Consider the following 21,556-nt stretch of genomic DNA (forward strand, 5'->3'; position numbering starts at 1 on the left):
CCATTTCACATTTTTTATGTGCCCGCCATGACCCCACGATAGACGTCAACCCGAAGCGTGGCGAGCGCAGCGAGCCCGCGAGGGGCGGCGGTGCGCGTCCTCCGACCTTTTCATTCCCCTACTATCCACTAGGGCGTGGAGTGAGAATAGAATAGTGTGGCGAGCGCAGCGAGCCACCGAGCCCGAAGCGTGGCGAGCGCAGCGAGCCCCGCGAGGGGACGCGTATACCTGTGAAGTTATACGCGTCCGCTCGCCACGCTTCGGGCTCGGTGGCTCGCTGCGCTCGCCACACTATTCTATTCTCACTCCACGCCCTAGTGGATAGTAGGGGAATGAAAAGGTCGGAGGACGCGCACCGCCGCCCCTCGCGGGCTCGCTGCGCTCGCCACGCTTCGGGTTGACGTCTATCGTGGGGTCTAGCCCACTTTTGGGGGGGCAATTGAAAATAATCATGTGAAAAAAAAAAAAATCGGGTGAAAAATCGGTCGGTCGGATCGGTCGCATCGCATGCGACCAAATCGCATGCGATGCGATCGATCCGATTTTTTATCTTACGACCACAACGATCTAAATCGTTGTGGCCGTTCTAGGAAACAAGTACCAAGAAAAATCTAGTGCTCATAGGACTGAAAACACCTCGGAGGGACAGACCGGTCCCTAAGAGCCGGACAGTTGTCAAGTAGAACTCACGATGGAACTAACGACAGATCATACAATGATCACAAGGGAAGAAGCTCTAGAACGTCCCGCTTATTTGGTTAGGCCACAACGGTAACAAATGGTCTTCTGCTCAGGAAGAGTCTGTGTTTCTTCTCAGCTAGCAATACAGAGACAAGTTAATAGCTCCTCTCTTAATGAGGGTTTCATAAGCAATGGTCTGGTTATTATCACAAATACACATATCTGTAACTCACAAGCTTAAAAGGTATTTACACCAGATACTTTGCAATATCATATCTTTTCATGACATCTGAAAACTCAAGTAAATCCACAAACAAGTTGCACAAGGCATAATGTAATTATATGTTGGGTGGCCTCGGATTTGTTGGAGGTATGACTACAGTTCGCTTTCCCAACAAGCAGATGATTTCCATTGAGTTCCACTGCGCGCTCTCCCTAGAAAATGATTAGCCAGTACATGATGTATAATAACTAATTTTTCCACCATTTAAGCCAATATTATGTCTAACGTATATACTGCACTGTACAGTGCTGCCGTCATATAAATCCATTTCCTTCATCACATTCCTCCTTTTGGTACTTATCTCCGATAGGGAAGGCAAAAACACAGGGATTTGAATCTTGGGATTGGTTTTCACTCTGACAGCGGTAAACACTGATGCAACAAGAAAAGAAACAATTCAACCTCTGGCGCTGTGATTTCCAGCTGCAGGAGACTAATGATGATGGTCACCGGACCATCCAAATGGACAACAACAATATACAAAAATTAGTCTACTTGCGCTGAAGAAATAAATGCCCCAAGAAGATCTCCACTTTTTCTTCCCAATCGATGGTTCGAAATATGCAAGAGAAAGGAGAACACACTTTTGTAGTTTATAACAATATGGGGAGATCCTTCTCCAAATGTGTTTGGGTGAATAATTAGAAGATGGTGCTCCCAAAGTTCCCAGATGATCCCAGGGTCATAAAGGTCACCTCACTCGTGTGTATAAGCAGAAGCTTACATGTATGCTTACATGCATTGGACGACTCCTATAAAGGTATCTTTCTTGGAGAAGAAGAATCCCTCAGAATTCTTCCATAACAATTTCTTTATTCCAATAAAACACAGCGCAGGGTCACAATATTCACAGCAAAAAACTGTCACACTAGTTGGAACCCGGGTAAAGTGTGGACAATCCAAAACTGCACAAAATCATCCTGTACTTCCAAACGTATTTAAAAATGGACACTGATATCAACGCGTTTCGGCACGCTGCGGTGCCTTTATCAAGATGTGTGTCTAAATAAATATGAATAAAAACATTTCATACAACCCGTTTTCATAAGCATACCGAATATTTACATTGCCATATGCCTACTTCATAATAATAAATAAAACATACCAGCCACAGATCCTCTAATGGATATGGTCATGGGGGACTGTCTCTGCAGCTCCCTCCATGTGCGATGGACAGACCAGCAGAACGCTTGTTTATGTTCCATGGACATACCAGCAGATGAGCGGCTTTCCCGGCGATCTTGCAGGAGCGCGCAGCAGCGCTCATCGCCGGGCCATACACACTGGGCGGCTTTGAGCTGTTTTGAGCGACTTTCAGGTCAAAGTTGCCCTGTGTGTATGGGCCTTAAAGCTAATTTGGCTTATTCTAAACTCAAAGGAAATCGTCAGTGAAGTCGGAACGATTGGTGTCCACAGCAGTGTGTACCCAGCTTCACATCCACAGCAAACAGATGACAAAGTGTAAACTTGCTAGTATTGCACTAAGCAAGTTTAGGTCAGTAGTCCTGAAAAATGGCTGCTCTTTCCATGGACAGCAAACATGACAATTACAGAGATTTTTTTTTTTAATAATTAATTTAATTTGAAACAAACAGCATCACTGTATACAACAACAGCTCAAATATTCTAGTGTATTTATAAAAGAGGGAGACAGGAACAAAGGACAATGTAACCATATCACCAGGGATGGCCTAACAGGAGATTCTGTGAGTGACAAATATAATCATGGCGAACACATTCCAGTGTCACACCAAGCACCTCGCTCAATCATATATAAGTAGTGAACTGTGAACATGTAAACTTCTGTCACGTAATTTATACAAACAAGTTACATGAATGATTAAACACCTAATCTGAATGCCAAGGAACATTAACCTGTTTTTCCAGAAACATGGCAGAGGGAGAGGGACCAAAAACTACATATTGTGTATTTACCAGCAATATACCTACAGATGTGATGGACACAGCACAGACATAACAGGGATAATGGGGCTGAAGAGTCACGTGAAGTGCAGGGGCATGAGATTCAGGTGGGGGGGGGGGGGTGTGACTGGAGGGTTAAGTGAGGGGGGAACTCTTATGTGGGGGGCATGAGGCTGGAGAGATATAGATGGGGGGCATGAGTTCGGAGAGACACATAAAATGTAGGGGCATGAGATTCAGGTGTGGGGGGGTGTAACTGGAGGCTTAAGTGAGGGGGGAACTCTTTAGAGATACATGCGGGGGGCCATGAGGCTGGAGAGATATAGGTGGGGGGGATGAGGCTTGAGAGATATATACGGAGGGGGGGGGGGCATGAGGCTGAAGAGATACAGGAGGAAGGCATACAGTTGTGCGCAATCCTCCTTGACCCTGCCCGGGAAGTTGCATGAAATTCGAGCAGGTGCTGCCGGAGGCGGTCCAATCTGACAGATCGTACGTGCAGCACTTGCTATCTAAAGGCTTCGATCCTCTGCACACAATTTTATCCGATTTATATGGCCAATGCGACGAATCCGGTGAAATCTGGCAAAAATCGCAGTCGTTTATGGCAACCTTAAATCCTTAGAGATGCAGGGGGAGGCTGTAGAGGTGGGAGACATACAGGGGGGAGGTTGTTGAGATACAGGAGGAGGGCGTTACGCTGGAGAAATACAGGGGGGGGGGGTATGATGCTGGAGAGATACAGGGGGAGGGCGTGACGCTGGAGAGATAGACGGGGAGGGCATGATGCTGGAGATACACAGGGGGAGGGCATGACGCTGGAGAGATACAGGGGGAGGGCGTGACGCTGGAGAGATACAGGGGGAGGGCGTGACGCTGGAGAGATACAGGGGGTGGGCGTGAGGCTGGAGAAATACAGGGGGGGTATGATGCTGGAGAGATACAGGGGGAGGGCGTGAAGCAGGAGAGATACAGGGGGAGGGCGTGATGCTGGAGATACACAGGGGGAGGGCGTGATGCTGGAGATACACAGGGGGAGGGCATGATGCTGGAGAGATACAGGGGGAGGGCGTGAAGCTGGAGAGATACAGGGGGAGGGCGTGAAGCTGGAGAGATACAGGGGGAGGGCGTGAGGCTGGAGAAATACAGGGGGGGTATGATGCTGGAGAGATACAGGGGGAGGGCGTGAAGCTGGAGAGATACAGGGGGAGGGCGTGAAGCTGGAGAGATACAGGGGGAGGGCGTGACGCTGGAGATACACAGGGGGAGGGCGTGACGCTGGAGATACACAGGGGGAGGGCGTGACGCTGGAGATACACAGGGGGAGGGCGTGATGCTGGAGATACACAGGGGGAGGGCATGATGCTGGAGAGATACAGGGGGAGGGCGTGAAGCTGGAGAGATACAGGGGGAGGGCGTGAGGCTGGAGAAATACAGGGGGGGGTATGATGCTGGAGAGATACAGGGGGGAGGTTGTTGAGATACAGGGGGGGGGCCTGACGCTGGAGAAATACAGGGGGGGGGGTATGATGCTGGAGAGATACAGGGGGAGGGCACGACGCTAGAGAGATACAGGGGGAGGGCATGATGCTGGAGATACACAGGGGGAGTGCATGATGCTGGAGATACACAGGGGAGGGCATGATGCTGGAGATACACAGGGGAAGGGCATGATGCTGGAGATACACAGGGGGAGGGCATGACGCTGGAGATACAGGGGGAGGGCATGACGCTGGAGAGATACAGGGGGAGGGCATGATGCTGGAGATAAACGGGGGAGGGCATGATGCTGGAGATACACAGGGTGAGGTCATAATGCTGGAGATACGCGGGGGAGGGCATGATGCTGGAGATACACAGGGTGAGGTCATAATGCTGGAGATACACAGGGGTAGGGAATGATGCTGGAGATACACAGGGGGAGTGCATGATGCTGGAGATACACAGGGGAAGGGCATGATGCTGGAGATACACAGGGGGAGGGCATGATGCTGGAGATACATAGGGGTAGGGCATGATGCTGGAGAGATACAGGGGGAGGTCATGATGCTGGAGAGATACACAGGGGTAGGGCATGATGCTGGAGAGATACACAGGGGTAGGGCATGATGCTGGAGAGATACATAGGGGTAGGGCGTGACTCTGGAGATACACAGGGGGAGGCTCTCTTAATCCATGTACTTTTTCATCACTGCCGGTCAGTCAGCACGGGAGAATTCCCTACCTGAGAAATGGAAATGAATGTGAAAGCACCTGGCATCAAGAAAACCTGCAATTTTTCAAACCTGGAATCCATTACGTTTCTAAGATATTCCAAAGTGAGGGGTAACAGTCTCACCTTTTCCCCACCGAGTCCCTGGGGCTGAGTGAGCGTCTATGTAGCATACTGGATTTACAAAATGGTAAAGTAGTTCTTGGACTGGATTACTGTTCTGTATTCCATTGGAGACCTCACACATGCGTATTTGTGATTTTCAAAAGCGATATCTGGTGGATGAACATAAGCCGCTCTCCCAAGCAACGCCGTACGCCACACTAGCTAGGGTGCGTGGCGCCTTGTTACGCTGCAACACGCCTTTTCTGTCAGGCCGACCGCCATAGGTAGATTAAATATACAGAATAGTTCATAAAAGAGAAAAACTACAAATGTAGTAGATTGTTGAACATTGCATTTTTATCGCTGCTTCGGTATGTCAGACAGCCAAGCCTGGCCAGACCAAGTCGTATTTTAGAAAGACATATGGTGCACAGATGAGTCACAGCAAGCTAAAGGTGTTCTTGGTATGTGCTATGTAGATGAAATCTTATATTACTTATAATAACAAAGCTTGCATGTGAGGCACCACACAGTCCACTTTCAGGACTTAATGACTACATCTAAACGTATACAACTAGAAAAAAATAACGCACTTTTAAACATCCTAGCATCTGATGTGTGACCTTTAGCATGTATTTTATATACATTCACATTTCGTAAACTTACAAACTAAACCTGAAATAAAGACTCTGAGACTTAGGTTTGGCAGAAATTGTTCGCTGATTTATTTAAAGCACTTTAAGATAGATTAATTTATTAATAATTAATTAATTAATGGTGGCCCAGAAAGAACGGCTAATTACTAAGCTCCACCCACACAATATGCATACGTAATCAAGCCTACCCTAACAAGCGGTATCCACTCAACCTACTGCATTAACTACCCACCCGTCCGGGTGGGGTCGCTGCCCCCGAGCGGGTGATCCAGCGAAGGCCTAAGCCTAATGAGAGGCGAGCGCACCGAAAACCAAGCATATACTTTGCATCACCACTTGAAGAACTAATTCCATTAACCTGCCGTTCTTTCCCGCCTATCAGCCAATGCAATTAACACCTACCCAACTACACGCCCACAAGGGTGGGAAAACTTTCAGGAAAGAGAAGACTCCTCCCTTTCCTGCACTGATATCCAGCTAACACTGCCATTCCTTGAATCCTTATTGGGCAACCGAGTCACATGCTTCCCGAGGTCACACAGCCTTGGATGTTTAACCCACTCCATGCCTATTGCAGACGTTACGTTAATCATTCACTTCCTGTCATTCAGTAAATCTAGACACATTTAGGAGTGTAGCGCCAGCATACTCTGTAGTGTTGTGGAGACAAAATGTAATAAAACAAGGATGGGAATAAACACTGACTAAGAGGCGATTGGGATGCCAATAGCAGAAATGGCGGCCACAACACCGGCGCCAAAATCCTGACATCAGCAGACCTATTTCCTCACGAGCGGGTGCTCAGACACTGTACATGCACATTTTGGGGGCCAAATCCCGGTATTCCTATCTCGGGATTGGCCAGCCTAGCGCTAAACTACAGGAAGTGGGGTGGTGGTGGGGCAGACAAATTTAGGCCCTGGTAGGAGGGGGAAGGAATAAGGTTGGTTAATCTGTGGGAAGGGGGGGGGGGGGGGATATGCACTAACACAGAGGGATTTAAGTTGAAGCATCAGTAAGGGAGAGATAGGATCCAGGGGTAGGGGGTAAGGGGTAGGGTAAGTATACTTAACCAGCCTGTTTGGGGATTTGCTCATCGGGGTGTCCCTGACCATATGTATTCCCAGTCAAAGTACTAATATAGACCAGCAACATAACATAAAATGATTTAAATACTAAAAAACTATAACTTACTTACAGATGAATTTAGTGTTATTTAGGCCTTGCAAATATGGATGATTAAATAACATTGCATGTGAAATCAGAAAGACACTCGCTTTCAATGGTCCTATCTGGGATCTGAGCCATATGATTTGATGATTCTCAGGAAGAATTCATACTACACAAAGTTCCATTGGGCCGGTTGAGCGAGTTACTCGGAAACAAACGTCTTTGCTTATTTTTCTTCACAGACATAAATGCGAGCAGAAAATGGACAGTACTCAGCGTTCCCACCATGGCCTTTTCCTCACACCGCCCAGATAGCATCATACACCCAAGGCCAGCCCGGCGCTGTGCTCAGACTGTACACTGGCACTAGTCACCAGAGGACACCGGGAATAACAACAATGCCCAAAGAACGCAGCCGCCACTACTGGAATATGATTGACGGCCAGGGGGCCCCACTCCCCTCCATAAGTGTGCACTGTCTCAACTCCAGCTTCAGCGGATAACACCTCTATACAGTATGTAATATAAAGATTTACTAAACATCGGCAAATATAAACCGCATTCTCCATATAGTACTGTACATAACCTTGGTGAAAATAATAGAAAAACACACACACACACACATATACACATCTATACTGATGGATGTATGGTTGCATGTAGACATACATATCATAACACCCCTAAATTAATTATGACAAATTATATGCATATAGAGTGTTCATTCTAGCACCATGTATGGTACTTGTTTCCTAGCACGGCCACACCGATTTGCATCGGGGTGGTCGTGTCGGAAAAATTGCGTCGGTCGCATCGCATGCAACCAAATTGCATGCGATGCGACTGACGCGATCGACCCGATTTTTACATTGAATCAAATGTGAATAGGGTCCCTGGGACCCTATTTTACATTGGATTCAATGTAAAATATTCCCCAGACCCCCAATTTTACCCCCTCAACGCCGTCACCCCACGATGGACGCCAACCCGAAGCGTGGCGAGCGCAGCGGGCCTGCGAGGGGCGGCGGTGCACGTCCTCCGACCTTTTCCTACCCCTACTATCCACGTCGGCATGGAGTTGAGAATATAAAGTGTGGCGAGCGCAGCGAGCCACCGAGCCCGAAGCATGGCGAGCGCAGCGAGCCCCGTGAGGGGACGCGTATAACTTCACAGGTATCGCCACGCTTCGGGCTCGGTGGCTCGCTGCGCTCGCCAGACTTTATATTCTCAACTCCACGCCGACGTGGATAGTAGGGGAATGAAAAGGTCGGAGAACGCGCACCGCCGCCCCTCGCGGGCCCGCTGTGCTCGCCACGCTTCGGGTTGGCGTCAATCGTGGGGTGACGACGAGGCCATATATAATGTGATATGGGTCATATTGGCCCATTTCACATTGTTTCCTATGTGAGATGGACTTAATCAAGTCTCATTATAATGGCACAAGACCGACGCAATGCTCCCGATTTCAATGTCAAAAAATATTTTAACATTGAAGCCTAAGGCAAAATCGCGGCCATCGCGTCGGTCGCGTCGGGGGCCATGTTAATGGCCGTGACCGACGCAATGCCCCCGATTTTGTCTTTGACGGTAAAATGGACCTGATTTCAAAGGAAATCGGGTCCATCACGGGCATCGTGTACCTTAACTTTAAGGTACACGATGCCCGCGATTGTGGCCGTTCTAGGAAACAAGTACCGCATGTATCTTTCAAAACCTATGCGGTTCCTCTTCTGTACCTGGTGTGTCGCTTTCTGTGCTTCAAGCACAGTCTGGTCTGCACATCAGTGCTGAAATACAGACCACACTGTGCTAGTAGCACCACAGCAGAGCACGGCACCGCAGGAGAGAAGAGGAATTGCATGGGGTCAACTACAGACAATGGACCTTATACTGGTCCATTCGCTCCCCAGTGCATTTGCACGGTGGAGCGATGTTTTGCAACTGTGCATAAACTTTTATGCGCATGTGCAGCCGCTTGGTGCGAGCGGGTGTGGCAAATTGCTTATTCACCGTCCCGTTCACACCTTGCAGTGTGAGGGCCAGGGGCGCGGCAGCGATGGTCTGTGCCCATGGGAATGTCCAGCGTATCATGTGCGCCCCCATGTGTGAACATACTGAAATATTACATCAACTTAGAGGAATGCCATTGCCATGTTAACAAACAGTTAATGATTCCTTCAATGTCACGGATAGAAGTTCCAAAGAAAAGGTGCGGTCTGTTTAACAAGTGTGTTTTCCTTAAGGTCTTCAGGCCCATAAGCTCTACTGTCATGAGAAGATTAGAAATCCTGATCACAAAGCCATTATGATATAACTATCTGTAAAGTTACATAGAACTACAGTAAAAAAAAAAAAAATATTAATAATACATTGACATTTGCACAGTCCAAGTATGAATTCCCACAGGTGTCTGTGTTAACTCATTACTAGTAGACTAGTTTATTTATTATTTATTTATTAACAGTTTCTTACATAGCGCACACATATTCCGCAGCGCTTTACAGAGAATATTTTGAACATTCATATCAGTCCCTGCCCCAGTGGTACACACAGACATTCTAGGGTTAATTTGGTTGGGAGCCAATTAACCTACCAGTATATTTTTGGATTGTGGGAGGAAACCGGAGTACCTGGAGGAAACCCACGCGAGTACAGGGAGAATATACAAACTCTGCACAGTTAGAGCCATGGTGGGAATGGAACCCATGACCTCAGCGCTGTGAGGCAGTAATGCTAACCATTACACCATCCATACTGCCCCATATATATAACACATGGTGGGGATAGAACCCATGACCTCAGCGCTGTGAGGCAGTAATGTAACCATTACACCATCCGTACTGCCCTGTATATATAACACATGGTGGGGATAGAACCCATGACCTCAGCGCTGTGAGGCAGTAATGCTAACCATTACACCATCCGTACTGCCCCGTATATATAACACATGGTGGGGATAGAACCCATGACCTCAGTGCTGTGAGGCAGTAATGCTAACCATTACACCATCCGTACTGCCCCGTATATATAACACATGGTGGGGATAGAACCCATGACCTCAGCGCTGTGAGGCAGTAATGCTAACCATTACACCGTCCGTGCTGCCCCGTATATATAACACATGGTGGAAATACAACCCATGACCTCAGCGCTGTGAGGCAGAAATGCTAACCATTACACCGTCCGTACTGCCCCGTATATATAACACATGGTGGGGATAGAACCCATGACCTCAGTGCTGTGAGGCAGTAATGCTAACCATTACACCATCCGTACTGCCTCTGTATAACAGATCCACAGTACAGATAGAACATATTTAGAGACTACAACCTATCAATTCCCTAGATCAGGGGTTCCCAAACTTTTTTTTAAATAGCAGCACCCCCTAGGCCAGGGATGAGGAACTTTCAGAACTACACATCCCAGCATGCCTTGTTACAGTTTTGCTATGTGGACATGCTAAACTGTTGCAGGGCATGCTGAGATGTGTAGTTCCTCAACAGCTGGAGGGCCGAAGGTTCCCCATCCCTGCCCTAGCCTAGACCAAAAGTTGTCACCGAGAAGTTCAGAAGAAAAAAAAAATAGATTTTATGTCACCTTTAGGTCCAGTTATGTGGTGAGATAAATGATTCACTTCTGCTTATCCACGTATTTTATAAATGGAAGCCACAAGCTTCGATTGTGCCCATTACATGGACCACAAACCATTTGAATAGGTTCTGGTGCATCAGCCCAGGGCACCCCTGCAAGTACTTTGAGGCACCCCAGGGAGCCACGGCACACAGTTTGGGAACCACTGCCCTAGGTCCTTGTGTATTATAGATATTAGTATTGCAGTAATAGGAGTCACTCTGTATAAACATCTGACAGTTTCTATACCAATATTTTTTTTTCTTTAAAATAGTCACTTCCGCTTGTGAGTCAAACATATCAATGCAAAAAATGCATTTCTGCAAACTTATTTAAAACAAACTGGAACTAAAATTAGGAAATGAAAACCCAGATTGCAAAATCAAATCCATTCATAAATGCAAAATGATACAACACGAAGGTCTTAATTCAGATTGATAAAGCTGCCGCGAGTAGCGAAACGCGCGTGGGGCCTGCTGCCTTGCACTGTCTTCACTTTTTGGACCCTGGAATTTTTGTCCGTACTAGCCCCAAGAACTTTGCCTTATTCTATGCTGGACAAACAGAGCAATTACCCACCAACTACCTGCGCTATCTTCCATTGCTTGGAAATACAGATACCCAGGCGCTGCACCATCTGCATACGCTCTAGTGGAATATCAGTAAAATTTACATCTGCAGATACCGACCACATGAGGTAGAATATTGGGACACTGCCGCCAAAAAACAAAATCTTGAGGTGATAAATATATCTCCAAGTTACCAACTGTATCCATAAGGGAGTTAAAGGAACGGAAATTCCAGGCCCGATAAGATATCAGTGCATTTTATTGTGTTTCATTCTTGGTTTTATGTGAATTAAATCTTTAATTATTATTTTTTATTAGCACTGCTACATTTCTATTGTTTTTTTGGGGGTTTTCTCTAAACAGGACTAAAGGCCCCCAAACTCTGGGCCAATTTCGACAAATCGGGTCAGTGTGATGTTCCCTCAGGTCCTATACACAGTCCTGTGGCCGGCCGGGAAAAGGGTTGCATGCGTTCCTGCTACCCGGGAAGGTCCCAGTACCCGCTCCCCTTTTTGGAGGACTTGATACATTCTTTCTTTCATACTGTATATGAAGACAGAGATCCATGCAATCCAATTGTAAAGGTGGTGCCTGATGCAGCACTGGGTGTAAATCCGGCAAATGTTGAACACATCGAGCGGTGAATTCACAAGATACAGCATCGCCCTCACCTGGTTTTGCTACCAGCCCTGATCAGCGCGCACCTACAACAACCTATAAGCTAAAGCGGGGTACTCAATAAATGATGTCGTCTGAGCCGGCGGATCAGACCATCATATGGGGTACATTGGGAATGTCACGGACAATGCACACTTGTTATAAGCAGCAACCTACAGTACAGTATGTCAGCCAATAGAAGACACCGCTAGCATTGCTATGCTGCGGAATGCAGGTTGGCTCTGCTGGCATCAGCAAGTGTGTGTGCACCTGCTAATGCCGGCTCGCCCTCCAGCTTCCCCCCTGGGGTGACTGGGTATGCACATCGTATAGTGCGTAGCCAGCATTGCTCCAACGTTATTAGGTCAATGTTAAAACGACCCATGTTAAAATGCTCCGTTAGGACCAGTATCACCTCTTCCATTGAGGGGCTCAGTGGAGAAGACATGCAGTCGGCAGATTGACACTAAGATCAACCTATGTCGACACAGACACAAAAAATGTAAAAAAAACTCATGTTGTCATCAATTAGCTTCTGCCATCTACTGTACCCCACTAACTTCCATATAATACATACCAGTATGGGTCATAGAGTCAAGGTTGTCAAAAGGTTGACACAAGCAATTGGTTGACAAGAAAAGGGTCGACATGAGGTTATCATGGTTTTTTTGTGTCTACGGCGACCTGGACACCGTATAAGTGTACCGCGTTCGCTCACCATGCTTCAGGCACGGTGCCTCGATACACTCAGCACACTATTATATACTTACTCTATGCCCCGCCCTCCCTGGAAAAATCAGTTTAAAATTTTTTTTTTGAAAAATCCATACCAAACTATTGGCTGTGTCAAAGTTTTGACTGTCGACCAATAGTGTTGTACCTATTTACCACATCCCTATACATACTGTACCTAGCACAGCAGCAAAATACAAAATCCCGGTTATTATATTTTAAGACAGGGTGTCTCCAGCCCAGCCGGAGCGCGCACAGTGCAAAAACTCACAAGAATCACTCTTTAAACAGGTATAGGGTCAATTCACCTTTGGGCCGTGTGTGTGTTATATATTTGTAAACAAGCAAATCTACACACACAAACACACACACACACACACACACACACACACACTAGTAGTGCCCATGCTCTTTTTCGCAGCTGTTTAAACTTGTTAAGGAATGTAAGATTTTTTTTGTAATTATTTCTAAGTGGAGCTTAAACCACAGACATTTTTATAAGCCTGCTGCTTAAAATGAGAAAGAGTAAAAAAAATATTTGATATTTTTTTACTCTCCGTTCAAAATAATGTTAAAAACATTTATTATATTTTATTTTGGCCAAACCACAAAAAGAAAAGAAAAAATGCTAGAGTTATCTAGACCCATAGAAGACCGGAGAGCAAGAGGTCTCTGTTTTCATCCCATGATATTATTTCTGTGAAGTCCAAAATGAAAAAAAAAAAAAAAGGGGGAATTTCAGCTATTTCCAAAAACCAGTGGACGGATGCCACATTTCTCAGCTCCGAGAAAGGAAAACACCAGGATTTCTTCTAACTGTTATAGTTCTCATATTAACCAGTTACTTGACAGTGTGTGTGGAAGGGTTAAAGAGGAAGGCGATGCAATCATTCCTACGGTAAAAAAAATAGTATACACAAATAAAAAAAAATAGATCCTTAACAACATATAATTATTAAGCGGACACCCACGCACTGAAATTTCCAGGCATCTAAATGGCTCTTAAAATAGTACTTAAATATGGCAAATAATAACAACAAATCTCGCAATCATTTTGCTTATGTGTGAAGGAAGTAAGTCATACAATATCTCATTCAAGTCCAATAAGCATAACTTACTATGAGGTAGGGTTGCCAATCCTGGGGCATTTTTTCAATCCCGGAATTTAGGATTAAAAAACGCTCAATCCCGTGATCCCGAGATAGGCATCCCTAATTTAAAAAGAAACTCCCACGCCCCCCCTCAACCGACAACCGCGCACATTTAATTACTTAGCCGACGCAGCAGGCAGTGCGGCTGGGGAGCTGGACAGACGCTGCAGCCGGTGAGCGGGGTAGGGAGTGCCTGATTGGCTGGGCTAGCGGAGAGAGTGGGGCAGGCGTTGAGTGTGCAGCGTGACCTTTACCATCACGTCTCGCTGTGCAGAGCCGCGTGCCCGGTCAGGACAGCCGGGCAGCGTTTAAGCAAGTGTTCAGACGCTGTTCGGCATTCCCGAAATCCCAGGATTGGAGACTCCAATCCCAGCAATTTTGGGGCCAAATCCCACGATCCCACGATTGGCCACCCTAATAGGAGGGCAATGTACTAACTGAAGAAAGGTAAAGTACCAAGCAGTCCACTTCTAACTTCCATGTAACAGGCTGTGCTTGGAAAATGAGTCAGGAGGTGGTTGGTCCTTGATCTATATTCAAAACTTAGGGTCCGATTCAGACGTGCTCATAGCGGGCCGAATCTGGCCCTTTCCACGATGTTTGGGGTTGGCGTCCGCGCGTTAATGTGCATGTGCAAACCTCTGGAGTGGTTGGTGTCGCCAAGCTGTTGGCTCCAGAGGGGGGTGGGGGCCAGCAGTAGGGGGAACGCCTAGCTTTTTTATGGGAACGCAGGTGGGACAATGCCGTGACATGACATAAGTCTTATGCGGGGTACACACCAGGACGACCCGCTCACGATGCACATCGTGAGCGGGTCGTCAGTGTCTCGTCCGACCCGCTCACGGTGACGAGGGGGGTCACGACCCGCTCACAATGTGCACCGTGAGCGGGTCCGATCCGATGGCGACCCGCACCCGGCTGTATGGTCGTCATTGAGATCCTACCTGCAGCAGGTAGGATCTCAATAACGACCGACCGACCCGCGGGACCGCGCATCGGATCGGTATCAGTCCACACCAGGACAGAAAAGGGCCCAATCAGCACACAATCTACATCCAATTGGTCGGAATTGGATCGAGATTGTGGGGATCGGGCCCTAGTCGTCCTGGTGTGTACCCAGCATTAGTACACAGACCCATATGATTCCCATCAGCAAATGCTGCCCATAAACGCTAAAGCTGGCCATACGATAGGCTGATATCAGAACCTATTTCGATAGGTCGGGCGATCGATTGTGAGCTATACTGGTGCGGTCCTGCAGGCCGAGAGGTCGCTCAACTGATCGTACAAGCTGCACAATGTGTTAAATAAAGTGTGTAACTGCACAGTATGTAGGAGTTTCTTTTTTAGTCGGGAGATGTGTTGACACAGCTGATGAAACCTCTGCCAGACTGCGAATGTGAAGTGCGAGAATTGAAATGCAGAAGGGGAAGGGGGGAGCCGCTGATGTCCAGATATCTGTCCGCTTTAATCGCCTGAAGAATGTCAGATCCTGTCTGTGGTTCAGCAGCGCTGGGTATACTGGCAGGATCCCCCATATTGTTTTCAGCTATATTAGGTGGGGCCATAACAAGGAACAGGCAGCTTAGTTTACATAGAAAAATACTGCTCAAAAAAGTGTGCCAGGCGTGTTAGGGTTTGTGCAATACAGGAAGGTGTGCGCAGGAAGGTGTGCGCAGATGAACAACAATCTAGGCTTGGGTGCCAGTAAAGGTGTCTCTAGGTCTGTCAGCGTCTGTCAGCGTGATATTTCTAGAACAGACAAAAACAAATAATCATCTGCACCATGTGTCGTCTATTTGCAGATCTAGGTTCTAAAACAGTAAATTCAGTCGTGGACAGCCACTATAAAGGTAAACGTTTAGCACTAGTGAAGTTAGTCTGCAATCTTGCCATTGCCTCTGTGTTTGTGCATGTGTGAGAGAGACAAAGAAGAGCAACTAAAATGGTGCATGGCCTACATCACAAAACGTACCAGGAAAGACTAAAAGATCTTAATATGTATACTTTAGAGCAGAGAAGGGAAAGGGGGACATGATAGAAGCTTTCAAATATATCAAGGGCTTTAACAAGGTACAGGTGGGAGACATTCTTCACAGGAAGAGGAGCAGCAGAACACGAGGACATGCACTGACACTAGGGGAGGAAGATTCAGGGGAAATGCGAGGAAGAATTTTTTCACAGAAAGAGTAGTAGATAAGTGGAATAGCCTCCCAACAGAGGTGGTAGACGCAAATACAGTAGTACAATGTAATCATGCTTGGGATAAGCATATTGATATCCTTACAAAAAAATAAGGATCAAATATGGTTTGAGGTAACATGTTTAAAAAAGGGGCAGACTAGATCGGCCAAGTGGTTCTTATCTGCCATCACATTCTATGTTTCTATGTTAGTTTCACTCGCTGCCAATAGAGGGACACAATCAGACACTAGGCACAGTCTTCCCTCTAAACTTCTATTTGCAGGGTTGCTGCACCCTGCCCATTTTTAAAACCTGAACATGCACCCTGCCCTTTTTGTGTGTGGCACTGTGCGGGCTTACGCTGCCCCCCCACCCCCACCGTGCTGACATGCCGCTAAGAACTTTCGGTGTGTGCCATCATGTGTAATGGGTATTACGGTATATGCCTTAATGTATAATGGGTATTAGGGTGTGTGGCATAATGTGTAAGAGGCATTACAGTGTGTGCCATAATGTGTAGTTGTCATTATGACAGCATATGTAATGGGCAATGTTTAATGGGTGTAATCCTAGTGTAGTGTGCAATTTATTTATACAGTATATGTTTTTTTTTTGTTTTTTTTTATGTAAATTTCTAATATAAAATGTGCCCTCCTGACTGAAACCAGCCCGGTGGTTAGCACCCTGCCCTAAAAAAATTCCTACAATAAATATATATATATTGCCACAACTGAGTGACAGTGTAAGAAAGCAATTTCAACGGACCATAAAATCCAAGTGATAAACAGCTTCTTAGCGGATGGAAATTTATAAGGCAATGGAAAAAAAGCTATTGATGGGACATCATTGACACTTTCTAGCCTCTCTTCCTACGTGCCTCTTTCCGATTGGATGTGTGTAACGGGAAGCGCCATGGTAGTATTTGGTAGAAGTAGAAGACCGAATTGAAGTCTATTACAGATTTCCTGGAGTTGGCCCAAATCAAAAGTGGAAAGCTGGAGCAATGTCGACACAATATGTGCACAACACAGTGTGTGCGGGTGGAATGGGATCATTGGGTCAACCAAAAGATGGTCGACGGTCATTAGGTTGAATCATTAGGTCGACACCGTTGGGTCGACATACTAGAAGGTTGACAGGTGTCAACATGGGACAAGGTTGACAGGTGTTTAGGTCGACACAAGCAATAGGTGACCGGGTCCTATGCTTAAAATGGAGCGTCAAAAGTCAGTGTCTGGCGATGCAAATTTACTGGCCCTGGCTGGGGATCGGAGATGGCGATGAGATCCGCAATCAAAGGTCACTCAAATGTATTTATTATTATTTATTGACAGTTTCTTATATAGCGCACACATATTCCGCAGCGCTGTACAGAGTTTTTGAACATTCACATCAGTCTCTGCCCCAGTGGAGCTTACAATCTATATTCCCTACCACATGTACACGCACACACAGACATACTAGGGTTAATTTGTTGGGAGCCAATTAACCTATCTGTATATTTTTGAACGCAAGCCCGGGGAGAATATACAAACTCCACACAGTTAGGGCTGTGGAAGGAAGGGAACCCATGACCTCAGCGCTGTGAGGCAGTAATGCTAACCATTACACCGCCCGTGCTGCCCTACTCAAATCAACGATGGTTCCGCCGAGTGATCCCATGGTGCACCTTGAGACGCACCAGTGGATCACAGAAGCAATCAGGAGGCGTCTTTTTACATCAGACATATTGTGCAGTCGCTTCCACACAGCCGTGCAATATCGTACGCTGAATGTGGCCCAAACCGCTCATTTAATGTGGTTATACACCAGATAATAGCTTGTGATGTGTGATATATTTTATTCACAAAGTATTTGTCCGATTCTTCATTTGTAATGTAAAAAAAATAGCTTAAAAAAAAATATATATTATATAAATAATATACAATATATTATAAAGCCTGACGATTGTTGCATGTACGTTCCTGATATGCAGATTGCAGCATTGCATGTCACATCCTATTTGTGCTCTCATTGCCTTTGGCACACTATCTCATCAGCATATAATTGTTCTTGGTCACAAACTCACCACAAAGTTCACACAGTGAAATAGTGTATTACTGCAAGATGCCGGCCCAGTGTTGGCTCACCACAAGACACTGATCGGGTAATGTGCCGCATACCCGACCTGGCACAGTCTCCCAAAACTATAGTGTAGTTAAAGGAACATTACAGGTGATGCGCATGGAAACGTACAGATGGACCGCCTCTCGCTCTTGCAGGGGATGGTGGAAGATTCGCCAGCCGCCATCCCCCGCCAGCCGCGGATGCGCACACGTCGCCTTACAACGGGACTCCCCCTGGGGTCCCCGCCGCCTTGCCGCCCCCCCCCCCCTAACCCTGTCCGTCTCCCTGAAGCGGAGACGGACAGGGTTCCCATCCCCCCGCCGACGGGAAACTGAGACGCACGCGCGTCTCAGTCAGATGGGGCGCCTCTCCGCCAGATTCTGGTGCAGCGCCAGCAATAATGAGAGGCGCTCCATATGTACCTAGTGATCTGCCATCTTTACATTGGGCACCCCTAACAACACGTGATCATACTCACCTGATTTGCACATATCTGAGTAAAGGTGCCCATACACATTACAATTATTGTATACAATATTATATACAATATCGCATTTCGTTTTTTGCGGTGAGATGAGATCTAGTACAAAAAGTATGTGCATCGCATACTTTTTGTACTAGATCTCATCTCACTGCAAAACTGAGATGCGATGAGATGCGATATTGGGTACTTGTGTATTATCACGGCGCCCATCGCATCGTATACCATTACACTAAATAAGCTATACGATGGTATGCGATGTGACACGATATTGTACAATAAAATATCGCATTGCATGCCATTAAATGGCATGCGATGCGATGGTATACGATTTTTAATTGTACAAGCTTTTTACTTGTACAAACCTTACAATGTTAAATGCCCCCCCATTGTCAACGCCACCCCCAGTATCAACGCCAACCCGAAGCATGGCGAGCGCAGCGAGCCCGCGAGGGGCGGCGCTACACGTCCTCCGACCTTTTCATACCCCCACTATCCACGTCGGCATGGAGTTGATTTTAGATAGTGTGGCGAGCACAGCGAGCCACCGAGGCCGAAGCGTGGCGAGGGGAAGCGGAATACATGTAAAGTAATACGCGTCTGCTCGCCACGCTTCAGGCTCGGTGGCTCGATACACTCGCCACACTATCTAAAATCAACTCCATGCCGACGTGGATAGTGGGGGTATTAAAAGGTCAGACAATGGGGGGGCCATTTCACATTGTAAGCACCCATTAGGGTGCTTGTACAATTAAAAAACCCATTGCATCGCATGCATTGTATGCCGCTATATGGCATGCGATGCCCTACGATGCACATCGTGGGCACCGTGATAATACACAAGTACCCGATATTGTATACAATAATTGTAACGTGTATGGGCACCTTAACAAAACCGTGCCAACACACATTTCACTGTGATGATGTGTATATATTGTTACCAGTATATGCTGCAAATAAACAGAACTGAGCTGCAGGTCAGAAGGAAGGATTATTTTGTAAATAGAAATGTTTGTAAACCCAAATAAAAAATATATGCTGTATATAAAGGGTGCGATCACAGGATGACTGTAATGCAATTAAACCCTGCATGCAGACTAGTCACATGGAGTACAACATCTGTCACTAATCAATCCAGTGCCACCAGCAGACGGCGGGCAATGTAGTGTCACCAGCAGTGCCACCAGCAGACGGTGGGTAATGTACAGTGTCACCAGCAGTGCCGCCATCAGACGCAGAGTCATGTACAGTTCCACCAGCAGTGCCGCCAGCAGACGGCGGGCAATGTACAGTGTTACCAGCAGTGCCACCAGCAGACGGCGGTCAATGTACAGTGTCACCAGCAGTGCCACCAGCAGACGGCGGGCAATGTACAGTGTCACCAGCAGTGCCACCAGCAGACGGTGGGCAATGTACAGTGCCACCAGCAGTGCCGCCATCAGACGGAGGGCAATGTACAGTGCCACCAGCAGTGCCGCCATCAGACGGTGGGCAATGTACAGTGTCACCAGCAGTGCCACCAGCAGACGGTGGGCAATGTACAGTGTCACCAGCAGTGCCACCAGCAGACGGTGGGCAATGTACAGTGCCATCAGCAGACGGAGGGCAATGTACAGTGCCATCAGCAGACGGAGGGCAATGTATAGTGCCACCAGCAGATGGCGGGAAATGTACAGCGCCACCATCAGACTCAGGGTCATGTACAGCGCCACCATCAGATGCAGGGTCATGTACAGCGCCACCATCAGACGCAGGGTCATGTACAGCGCCACCATCAGACGCAGGGTACAACGCCACCATCAGACGCAGGGTCATGTACAGCGCCACCATCAGACGCAGGGTCATGTACAGCACCACCATCAGACGCAGGGTAACATACAGCGCCACCATCAGACGCAGGGTAATACAGTACAAGGGAGCGCAGAATTGTAAAAGTGACCAAAATCATACATTGGGCCAGATGTACTAAGATTGAAAAGTGATAAAGTGGAGAGAGATAAACCACCAGCCAATCAGCTCCTACCTGTCATTTTTCAAACACAACTTGTGACATGACAGGTAGTAGCTGATTGGCTGGTGGTTTATCCCTCTCCACTTTATCACTTTTCCAAGCTTAGTACATCTGGCCCAGAGAGTATGATAGCAGCAACCATAATACAGGCGACTCCCTGCACTACAAGTCCCAGCATGCTGCTCTGGGCACACACACACTGTACTCAGTGTCACTGTATACACACCTGCAGCACCCCACGTACACGGCTGCTGTGCCTGTGCCCCCGCTCGCACCTTAGTACATAGCACAGGGAGAAGTTACCAAACTCTTGGAACCAGACGTCACCGCTCATGAGCAGGTATTGGGCTACTTTCTGGCACCCCTCCGCCCTGGCACCGATGTCCCTGTCCCCCCACAGTCTCTCACCCGGGTCCTGGTCGTTCGTCAGTCCTGCACACCACTGGTTAATAACGACTGAGCCGACATCTCCAGCGCGCTCCCGCCAGACTTCCTGTGCGCGCCCCCGCGCCAGCTCCTTCAGACTGAGAGGAGGGGAGGGGAGGAGCCCATTCCCAGGCGGCAGCAGCAGCGGGCGGGCGGGGCCGCGTGCACGCGCGCTCACAGCGCGCACCCGCCTCCTGCACAGTCATTACCAGTAATATACAGGCACAGGTGCTGTGTAATGTACATATAGCTGGGGGGGGGAGCAACTGGCCCTGATTTCCAGGGACAGTCCCAGGTTCGTGTCTGGGAATGTCCCTGTGCACCCGCCTTGACTATAACATTCTTTATTTTCTTCATGTGGCCAGTTCTGTCCCGGACGCCAAATACTTAATAAGTTTTTGTAGAATGCAAGAGAAAAAAATGTAGGTACTCCCCAGGGCTTAATGTGGCCCCGGAGAGGTGGTGGAACTCCTTTCCCGTAACACCGCCCTAATGTAGGGTACACACCAGGACGACCTGCGGGTCGTCAGTGTCTCGTCCGACCCGCTCACGATGACGCGGAGCGCACGACCGATCTGA

The 21,556-nt window shown here is 47.5% G+C and overlaps 1 protein-coding gene across 3 annotated transcripts in view; it reads right to left on the reverse strand.

Moving 5' to 3' along the window:
• Window positions 1-21,097, reverse strand: part of NEK6 (NIMA related kinase 6) — a 157,532-nt gene extending 136,435 nt beyond the window's left edge. For 2 of the 3 annotated variants that reach the window (XM_083161002.1, XM_083160999.1), the window contains exon 1: window positions 20,960-21,097. The gene's annotated coding sequence lies outside the window, so the exon portion shown is untranslated. Of the gene's footprint in view, window positions 1-20,777; window positions 20,897-20,959 lie in introns of those variants that run through there. The other variant, XM_083161001.1, reaches the window with a different exon arrangement.
• Window positions 21,098-21,556: the final 459 nt, after the last annotated feature.

The sequence above is a fragment of the Crinia signifera genome, chromosome 9 (assembly GCF_055691185.1).
Source record: "Crinia signifera chromosome 9, ASM5569118v1, whole genome shotgun sequence".
Classification (NCBI taxonomy): domain Eukaryota; kingdom Metazoa; phylum Chordata; class Amphibia; order Anura; family Myobatrachidae; genus Crinia; species Crinia signifera.